This window comes from Parasteatoda tepidariorum, chromosome 9 (genome assembly GCF_982258835.1).
Source record: "Parasteatoda tepidariorum strain Cologne lab strain chromosome 9, Ptep-v5.0, whole genome shotgun sequence".
In the NCBI taxonomy this organism is placed as follows: domain Eukaryota; kingdom Metazoa; phylum Arthropoda; class Arachnida; order Araneae; family Theridiidae; genus Parasteatoda; species Parasteatoda tepidariorum.
This window is the reverse complement of record NC_141763.1, coordinates 93,704,634-93,715,497: the sequence shown is the minus strand read 5'-3', so window position 1 is coordinate 93,715,497 and position 10,864 is coordinate 93,704,634.

Here is a 10,864-nt window from a genome sequence, read left to right as displayed (position 1 = left end):
CAGAATAGTTCTTTAATTTTATAAATAAAAAAAAACTATTTTTTCTTCCCTCTATTAAATATCTGCCAAAATATTTATAAAAAAAATACTTTGTAGCTTGTTGATATATAACTATCAGTATAACGATTAGAAGGAAATAAAGCCATACACACCGAGATGGCGAACTTGGCTACATGCTCACTTTAACTGATAAGTAATTTATTTTCATATAGGATTTTTATTTATTTTAAAGCATATTTTTATATAGATTAATCGTGCGCAACTTTTAGTATTTGTAGTTTGCTGCAAAATTTGCTTCAAAGAAATTTAATGCATACTGAATACATGCTAATTGATAGAATTGTTTGATTTTCAACTTGATCTTTCTCGACTTATAAAATTTTCATTACAATTTACTTGCTTGCAATTTTTATTGACTTAAGTATTACTGATGTATTTAAAAAATATTTATTTTATTATGATATTTAAGCAAAATTAATTTCTTAACTATAAAAAAATCAATTACAATACTTTGAAAAGAAAAAGAAAACAAAAATACTTCAAAATATTGAGCCCTGAGTTCATTCATTTATCTTTTTTTTTGTTGCTTTCTTTAAGGAATTTTGAACTTCTTTTGAGGACATATTTTTTACTTATTGGAAGAATTAGTTTTCCAAATTTCTGCAGCGGGTTCCTCAGAATTTTTGAATGTTTCCTTAAAAGCACGAATATTTTTTTAAAAATCTTCAATTTGTTGTAAATCTTCAAAAGATTGAATAGATCGGGCACCCCTGGATATCTCTTTACAAAATTGTTCTAAAGCTAAATTTTTTTTCTCGTTAATGTCCTTCCTGTTTTAAAATAATATTTTTTTCAGTATTCTTAGAAATTTATTCCTCATTAACCTCAATAACCAACAGCTTTCCCTCAGATGTACTAGGGCAAATATCAGCTTTGATGTTTTTACGCACGATTTTAAATAATTGGCAAACAAAGTGAATGTTTTTGCATACTACGTATCTTAAAGTCTACACAGCTGCAACACATAGTATAAACGCTTATCTTACAATCAGTGTATGCAAGTAATGCTATTACACCCTTTCTCTGTTCTCTTTTTCCTCATCATACGTAAAAAAAATCCCTCTTGTACTTTAGTTACAATACATTGTCCATCTTTTATCTGTATAGCTGAATAACTATTGGTATCCATTTTTGTACTTTCCAACCATTTAATTCTCAGTAATATACCTAGTGATGGGCATCATTCACAGAAATTTTATTCATGACTAAATTTAGTCAGAATAACTTTATTCTGAATGATTATTCATATGCAAATTTAGTCATTATTCATCATTCATTATGCAAAGCCATGCAAATTTTTGAGTAATGATTGATGAATAAATTCATTAGTCATGACTAATTTCTCTGACTAAAATTTTGAACAACCAGCGAGAAATGAAAGCATTGTGTTTTCTTCTTTACAAGTTGCGCGTCGATTACAGTAATCGATTACAAATGTAACTAATTATAGATAATGATTGCTTTGTAATTATTTACTTGCAATGGTCGTGATTACAAGTAATTACAGTAGCAAATAATTATTATTTCTCATTACAAGCAGTTATGAGTATTTATAATCATAGCAAAAAGTGATTACAGATAATCAGAATTACAAATAATCAAGCCCTGGGATTGCAAATGATTGTAACTACTTGTCATCATAAAGTAAGATTACAAGAAATCATAACTACAAGTTATCTTTATCTAACAGTTACTGGTAATCTTAAATTTAAGTAATGGTGATGTATATGATTACAACACGATTCCATGTAATCATAATTTCAAGTGGGCTTGCTTACTATATGTAATAGGGATTGTAGGTAATTGAATACTTTTAAAACCATGAATAAACTGTATATGTAAATGAATTGTTTAGTTGACTATTGTTTGGTTTATTAAATGAAAACCTTTAAATATAGAATTACATACGAAAATACGTACATAAATGCGCACATAAATACACGAATAAGATTATATTGTAACTACTTGTAATCACAATAAGAAACGATTACGAGTGATTACGATTGAGTAATAAAAATAAATGATTACATTCAATCATGATTGCAAGCAATTGTGAGTACACGTAATTAAAATATACGATTACAAATAATTATGATTGCATACTCTATGCTTATTCAGTTTGGATGTGTTAAAATATTTTTCTGTAGGTAGAATGAACATACATTTAAAAATACAATTAATTAATGTACGATATGTATTTAAGTTCGTATGTATGTAAGCGCACATATGTAAGTGTAGCATACGTACAATCTCTTATGCATGGTTATATTTTAAACTCATTCAATATTTGTACGTATGAATATAAGATATATGTATGAATGTACAGATTTAAATACAACGTACGTATGTATGCACAAGCGTTATTTGTACATTCATTATATGTACATAATTTTACATATAATATACATGTAAATAAGTATGTAACTTTGTATGTACATATATGGAGACAATACATATATATATATAAACATATAAGTGTATTTATACATGCAAGTACATTCATAGTATAAATGAAGGTACGTACGAACATTGTACGTGCACGTAAGAGCTTTTTTACTTATAATATATCTGTGCATATTTATGCATATAAAATTCATGTTCAGACATATATTTTTTGTGCGTGTATTGTATGTTCATATGCATGTACGCATATGTATGTACATACATCATCAAAACATGTGTATGTAATGTATAAGTGTACTTATATATACACAAAAATGCTTGTATGATCTTAAATTATACATATGTATATACAATGTATGCATGTACATATATTGTATAGTATATGTATGTATGTATATAATATATGTGTGCATGTACAAGAAATATAGTTGTTTATAATGTATATGTACATACATTATGTGTATGTAAGTCAAACTCTTTATCCATGGAGGCTACGTCTTTTCATGGACCGAGATGCAAAACATTGTTGGCTCTTATTCGCGTTATATAGGGAATTTAACCATAAAATTGAGACAAGTATAAATATTTATTTTTATATTATTTTAACTTAATTATGTAACATTGTTGTTTTATAAGTTCTAATATTTAGTTGAGCTAAAAAGTAGTTTGCATTTGTACAATATATATATATATATATATATATATATATATATATATATATATATATATATATATATATATATATATATATATATATATATATATATATATATATATATATATATATATATATATACAGTACCGCTCAAAAGTATCAGTACACCTAGAAACTTATAAAAAAATGGCAAAATTCAAAGTGTCATAACTTCTTTAAAAATGATCAAAAATGCTTCTGCTTTAGCTCATTTTGAAGCTTAAAATCTCTACTTTTATGTACTCTAAATGTTTTTAATTGATATGTTTTGCAACTATGCACAATTACACTCTAAACAATCATAGAAAATTGTATTAATTTTTTGAGAAGTTTGACGCGATGTACGGGCACAAAGGGGTTAGATATTGTTAATTTTTATTATACCATTGAAAAATTTGGACTTTTAGCTTTCATACACTTTTGTTTTCAAATTTTTTCTGAGAAAAATACGAAAAAATAAATTTCAAAATATTAAATTGTAAACGTTGATTCTTATTTCATTATTATATTTTCCAAAAAAAAAATTTAAATTGTTATAATAAATTATGAAATAATATTATCGAGAAATATTAAATTTTAATTTATTTTAATTAAAAAATTTTCATATCATATTATAATTACACTAAAATTCATTATAATTGCTGAAAAATCATTAAGTTCTGAAAAAAAAACCCTTTTTTTTATTTGACAATAACTTTGTCAAAAAACATGCTTTTTTGGAATTTTTTTTCTTTAAATGAAAGCTAAAAGTAGTAGACTTAAAAGTAGAGATTTTAAGCTTCAAAATGAGCTAAAGCAGAAGCATTTTTGATTATTTTTAAAGAAGTTATGACTCTTTGAATTTTGCCATTTTTTTGTAAGTTTCTAGGTGCACTGATACTTTTGTGCGGTACTGTATGTAAAATATGGCAGTCGAGCCGAGCAGGAAAACAGACACAGGATTTTAATGAAAGCAAAATATGTTTATTTGATCATTTTCAAATGGATGACGAGCGAAAAGTTTAATCCATCGCCGATCAGTCTTTCTGTTAGGGAAAATCTTGTCTCTATTTAGGGAAAAGAGGGAAAAGCATTATTGCGGTCAATAAATATTTTTTGCTGTTCTCTTAAATGAATTGGAACCATTTCTCCCTAAATTTAGCTTTCCTTAACATAGCTTTCTTTTGATTAATACCTATTATCGAAATTTATTAATCATTGGCATAAATAGTAGAAGAGTGAATTTCAACGCTTTTTCAAAATAATTTTGCGATTTTTTTTGCCATAAGTTTCACCTTTTAAAAAATAGCTTATTTTATTTAGTTCAATTTGAATGCATTATTGAAATTAAACATTATCGGTGACAATACTACTATTACGATTCCCTGGCTTAACAGTCAATAGAGGACCAGAGTGTGTCACCTGGTAGCTGTCTATACTTCACAAATCCGGGCTCAAAACATTAAGTTCCTAATTTTTAGCTTTCTTTATTCCTCCTCAACTTCTTCCAACTGCCTTTACCTTGGACTTCTACGTGATCTAGAGCTTCCAGATTTTGACTCAAAGACCTGCCTCACAACTCTGTTCGTTTTTTTTTTGGTTCACTGTTCATCCAATGATTGTGATCAAATTACTTTTTTCTGTATATATCAGTGACTATATCAATGTCTTTATACTTTTTCAAAATCTCCAAATTGTCAATGAAAACATATACAGTAAAATATCTTTTTTTCTCTCTAATTTAGTTGTCTTATTCACTAATGCATTCTCTCATTTTATGATAAAAGTCCTAACCCTTTGCAGTTGTATCGTAGCTTTCAGGCACCAATTATTTTTGCAAGGATGCTGACAGCTCCACTTCGAGGAGATATTTTATGAAGTGGTAAAGAATTTAAACCCAAGACCTGCATAATTTTGCTGACATGAAAGTTGCATAATTTCAATAATTGTCATTGATGATGATTGTGATTTTTAGAGTTATGTCACACATGCATATAACGTTGTATAAAAGCAAGTTAAAATTTATCAAAGATGCTATTATGTTGTTTTTACAATTAAATTGCGTTCAGTTCGTTTGTAAATTACAATTAAACAAATGTACGATTAAAACAGGGAAAACTTGACATGGTCAGGGAATTTTATTTTAGCTCGAAAAATCAGGGAATAGTCAGGGCAAGTTGCAATTTTTTTCACAAAATCCTGGAGAATTCCTATTTTATACCTGGAAAATAATCAGTCCTTAGTTGCCTATAAAATTGTCAGTAACAGTTTTTAGTTACTGATATATTTAATGAATCCTAATTTAATGATATATTTTTTTTACACAGAAATTCTAATATTTGCTATTACAAATAAAATAATCAAATTTTGCTGATGAAAAATTGAATGATATAGATAAAATATGGTCCTGATTTTAGTTGTACTTAACGGAATATCTGGAAAAGTTAGGGAATTTTTTCTGAAAATGAGTGGGTACCCTGTTAAAAACGCTACGATCTTGCCTTTCACCAATATCTGAAAACATTTTTTTAAGTATATTTCAGCAAACCTTTTATAAATAAAGTAATAACTAGAAAAGTCACCATCCAAATAAAATGGAATGTAGAAGAATTATCAAAGTTTTGTTTCCAAGAACTAGGCTGCACAGGATTGAGTACGTTTTAACGTACTAATAAAGTAACTTTAATTACTATTTGAATACCTAAATAAAATGAAAAATTACGTAAACTGTTAATAATAAAATTTTTCATTACAAAAAGTTAAAGATCCTTAAAATTTTGTACTTAAGTCTGTCACAAAGCTTTCAATCTCTAAAGAGTATTATCTTGCAATTATATTCAGAATATTGTTAAATACAGATGGAAGCTTTCCCTTTTTTATCAACTATCACTATTTAGTTATAAAATTTAAAAAAAAAGTTATTAATTACCGAACAAACCATTGATGAAATTTAAAAGAAATGAATGCTGATAAATTATTTCTATTATACATGCTAAAAACATTTTTCTTTTCATCTTGTTTATGATAAGCATTAAAAGATTCGGTGAATTGTCGAAAAAGGATTCATTTGAGTCAAATGTGATTTAAATGACATTCAAGTAAACGAAATAAATACTGATATTATGATTAAAATATATTCAAATAAATGATGCTATTTATGAATGAAAAATGATTGAAATTCATACAAATTCAAGTTAAAAAGACCCAATCAAGTGATGCATGTAATCAATCAAAAACGATTGAAAATCCCTCAAGTTTGAGCGAAAACGATCCACTCGAGTTATACAGATAATCAATCAAAAACGATTGAAAATCCCTCAAGTTTGAGAGAAAACGATCCACTCGAGTGATACAGATAATCAATCAAAATAGATTGAAAATCCCTCAAGTTTGAGAGAAAACGATCCACTCGAGTGATACAGATAATCAATCAAAAGCGATTGAAAATCCCTCAAGTTTGAGAGAAAACGATTCACTCGAGTGATACAGATAATCAATCAAAATAGATTGAAAATCACTCAAGTTAGAGCGAAAACGATCCACTCGAGTAATACAGATAATCAATCAAAATCGATTGAAAATCCCTCAAGTTTGAGAGAAAACGATCCACTCGAGTGATACAGATAATCAATCAAAAGCGATTGAAAATCCCTCAAGTTTGAGAGAAAACGATCCACTCGAGTGATACAGATAATCAATCAAAATAGATTGAAAATCACTCAAGTTAGAGCGAAAACGATCCACTCGAGTGATACAGATAATCAATCAAAATCGATTGAAAATCCCTCAAGTTTGAGAGAAAACGATCCACTCGAGTGATACAGATAATCAATCAAAAGCGATTGAAAATCCCTCAAGTTTGAGAGAAAACGATCCACTCGAGTGATACAGATAATCAATCAAAATAGATTGAAAATCACTCAAGTTTGAGTGAAAACGATCCACTCGAGTGATACAGATAATCAATCAAAATAGATTGAAAATCACTCAAGTTAGAGCGAAAACGATCCACTCGAGTGATACAGATAATCAATCAAAATCGATTGAAAATCCCTCAAGTTTGAGAGAAAACGATCCACTCGAGTGATACAGATAATCAATCAAAAGCGATTGAAAATCCCTCAAGTTTGAGAGAAAACGATCCACTCGAGTGATACAGATAATCAATCAAAATAGATTGAAAATCACTCAAGTTTGAGTGAAAACGATCCACTCGAGTGATACAGATAATAAATCAAAATAGATTGAAAATCACTCAAGTTAGAGCGAAAACGATCCACTCGAGTGATACAGATAATCAATCAAAATAGATTGAAAATCACTCAAGTTAGAGCGAAAACGATCCACTCGAGTGATACAGATAATCAATCAAAAACGATTGAAAATCACTCAAGTTTGAATGAAATTTTTTCAATGAAATTTGAGTGATTTCATTTCACTCTTTCACTTAAATCAATTTCACTGAAGATGAGAAAGCTCCTTTTTTATAGATGAAAGAGTGAAATTTCCCACAAGTTGAGTTATTTTCACTCGTTTATTTTAAGTGAGTACATATAAGTTATATTAAAGATGAAAAGAAAAGTGTGCAGAAGAAAAGTCATTTTTTGACAATTTAGTTTTCCATTTTCCAGGCTTTTGCTAGTTTCGCTTCTCTCCTCTAAACCATTCTACAAGTAAGGGTTGAGGGGGGAATTGCTTCAAGTTTCATGTTTAACATTACTTAAGACCAGTGAATAAGCATATTAGCAATGAGTAAGTATATTAACAGCAGTTAATTCATTTATGTTAAAAAAGTCAACTACAACAATTTTTTTATTTTTGAAAATAATTTTTAACGAAACTGCGACATAAGGAAATAGCTTCAAAATATCATTTAAATGTGTGCAGTTAAAATAAACAGACTACCCTAAGTAATTTTTGTTCAGAATTTGAACTTACTATACTATTATCGATACTCAAAAATCCGCTATCACTTGATCAGTACTTTAACTAACTGTCTTTCTATCGGCACTTGAACACAATATTATTTTATCAATCTTAGAAACCATGAATCGTTTTAATAAATGAAATTTTGGTTCAAAACTTGAACACACTATATCTTTATCACTACTCAAACTTCCTCTCTTTTTATCGATATTCGTTCCCACTATCATTTTATCAATTTCAAAACATCTCTGTTTCATTTAATAATGGAACCCACTATCTTTTGCATCTGAATTCAAACATGCTACCATTAGATAAGTTTTCGAACCTACTTATCATTACTCTATTGAACTCTCTTTTGACCAATACTCTAGTTCAGTGGTCGGCAAACTTATTAGCCAAAGGGCCAAATATGAACATTACAACAATTTTAAAAAAAATTGGGAGCCAAATCTACTTGTTTAGTAAAATTTTATGACACTAAATAAGTTGTACGCTAAATAAAACTAAATTTCATACTTGATAAATATTTATTAATGCGAACAATGTGCTTGCATCTCCTTGGAAATTTTGAGTAAGTCAGGTTTGTATGTTGTTGTTTTTAATTTTAAGCATGATTCCAAGTTCTGATCAATAAGACGACTTCTCAGTTTACTTTTGATAATGTTCATGCTTGAAAAAGATTGTCCGCATATATATGTCGTAGAACCGAAAAGGGAAAGAACAGCAAATGCGAGCTTTTTCAACTAATCGTAAAAGTCAGAAATACTATTCCAAGCATTGAAAATGATCATGTCTTCCTTCTCCAGGTCATTCAAAGCAGACCACTTGTGTTGTTAACTAAGATCAAATTCTTTCTTCTCCAATATTTCCAATTCAACACAAAGACGTTATTAGAGCGAATTTAGAGCGCCATATCTCCTTGCTTTTTAAATCCAGCAATTGTATTTCAAAGCTACCAATGTCAATTTCAAAGGGAGAAAATTTCAACTCGGTTATCGTAGAAATAAGGGGATTTTCGACAAATGCTAAAGTTGCTCTGCTGTTTTTAAATTCCTGAAATCTGCAGAGAAATTCTTCCCTCATATTTAAAATTATTGTTTTAAAATGGTGTTTATCAATAGAGGAATTATTTTCTTGGCGAAGCTTCAGCAGGCTCGGAAAGTGATACAATGTTTCTCTTTCAAAATCCTGAGCAAATATGGATAATTTGTTTTCGAATGCTATTACTTCTTCTACCATCGAAAAAATTAAGTTTTCTTTCCCGAGTAGTTTACGATTAAGATGATTTAGATGAGACGTAACGCCTACCATGAAATAAAAGTTTTGGATAAACTGATCGCCTGTTAGTTCTAGGTAGTGAACGCCCTTCTCAAGGAAAAATACTTTAATTTCCGGAAAAAGGGACTCGAAACGTTTTAAAATGTTCCCTCTTGATAACCACCGTACCTTGTTATGAAGCAGAAGATCAGTGTACCCACTCTCTTATTCAAATAAAAATTCTTTGAATTGGCGATGATTAAGAGCTTTAGCTAAAATATAGTTGATAATGGTAATCACTAATTCCATAACTTTACAAATTTCATCTGGAAATGTTTGCGCACAAAGCGCTTCTTGGTGAATGATATAATGGTAAACAAGTATCTCGTGATTATACATGTTCTCGATTTATAGAAGAATTTTAATTTATCAAAATAAGATGTAATTTTTTTCTTACCAAGTTTTTTTTTTTTTTAAATGAAAATATTATTGCGCCTTCCGTTGATATAGTGCCAGAGCCGCACTTAAGGAGCCAAAGAGCCACATGCAGCTCTGGAGCCGCACTTTGCTGACCACTGCTCTAGTAAACTATTATTTTAAATTTTCGAATTCATTCTCTATTGTTCAGTACTCGAACTCCCTATAATTTGAACACTTTTTGAACAGAATCTCTTTTCTTCAATACTCGAATATTGTTCTTTTTATCGGTGCTTGTATCCGCTAACGTTTTATCAGTATTTAAATCCACTATATTTTCATGTTTACTTGAATTTACTGCAATCTGATCTGTTTTAAAATCTACTACTATTTTTTATTTTCCAAAAAAAATGCATCGTCACAAATTTCAATTACACTAAATGAGTTTCCATTACTTTTAAACTTATAAATCATTTCTCCATGTCATCATTGTTCAATATTTCCATATGTGTGATAACAAATCACGCATGACTCTGAATTGTTATCAGTTCTTTTTTATTATGTGCAAAGTAACGAAAGATATAATCTCACTCATATCTGAAATAGGATTCACATAAAAATATTTTATTATGTGTCAAATAGAAATAATAACAAAAAAAATGCAATATACACAGTAAACTAAAAATAAAACTCCCAAATAACTTTTGTTCTAATGATCGGATTTCCATGTAATAAGTGCCAACTTGAATAGTTCAAAAGGTCGAACCCAAATGTTCTAATTAATTAGTGATAAAATTAAAAAATTCAGGCATAAGAAAGTATTTTTATGAATAAATTTATCCCTTTTGAAGTAGATTTTTTGATAACAAATATATGGGGGGGGGGGAGACAGGATCTATAATTTACCAAAAAATGGCTAAATTCTTAATCTATAATGTTTTTAATATTCCCAATTCCTATCTATTTATTCCTATCTATTCTTATCCTATGTAGACGGACCTCATATATCTGAAGGCTTCTATACTATGAGAGCTGAACTATCCGCCATGTTGGAGCAGACAATTTCGCAAGTTAACGTTATGTTAGTATTACCATAAGAGTTTGAGGACTATTTGGATACCTAAAATT